General features: G+C 37.4%; 1 protein-coding gene across 1 annotated transcript in view; it reads right to left on the bottom strand.

The window, feature by feature from the left end:
* Window positions 1-246, bottom strand: part of LOC149526545 (uncharacterized) — a gene marked incomplete at both ends in the record, with an annotated part of 3,846 nt that overhangs the window by 3,221 nt on the left and 379 nt on the right.

The following is a 246-nucleotide window of genomic DNA, read 5'->3' on the forward strand; positions in this document are numbered from 1 at the left end:
GTTATTGCTGAAGAAGCATTGATCATACCGCGTCAACATCATATCAAAAGGCAGGTAAGTCCTTAGAGATTTTGCTTCAAAAAAGGTCTTCAACTTTTCAATTCTGTCACAGTGGCCAATGATATAAGAGGAGTGGCGAGTGCGATTATTTGGAACTTTCACATCATCATCACACCTTTCCCTTTTAAAATATGTATCTCCAGCAACGAATTGAGCTAGATCATTAATTAGGTCATGCATTACAAA

Source organism: Theobroma umbraticum, unplaced genomic scaffold (genome assembly GCF_002168275.2).
Source record: "Theobroma umbraticum cultivar Fairchild unplaced genomic scaffold, ASM216827v3 scaffold_55.0, whole genome shotgun sequence".
NCBI classification, from domain to species: Eukaryota; Viridiplantae; Streptophyta; class Magnoliopsida; order Malvales; family Malvaceae; genus Theobroma; species Theobroma umbraticum.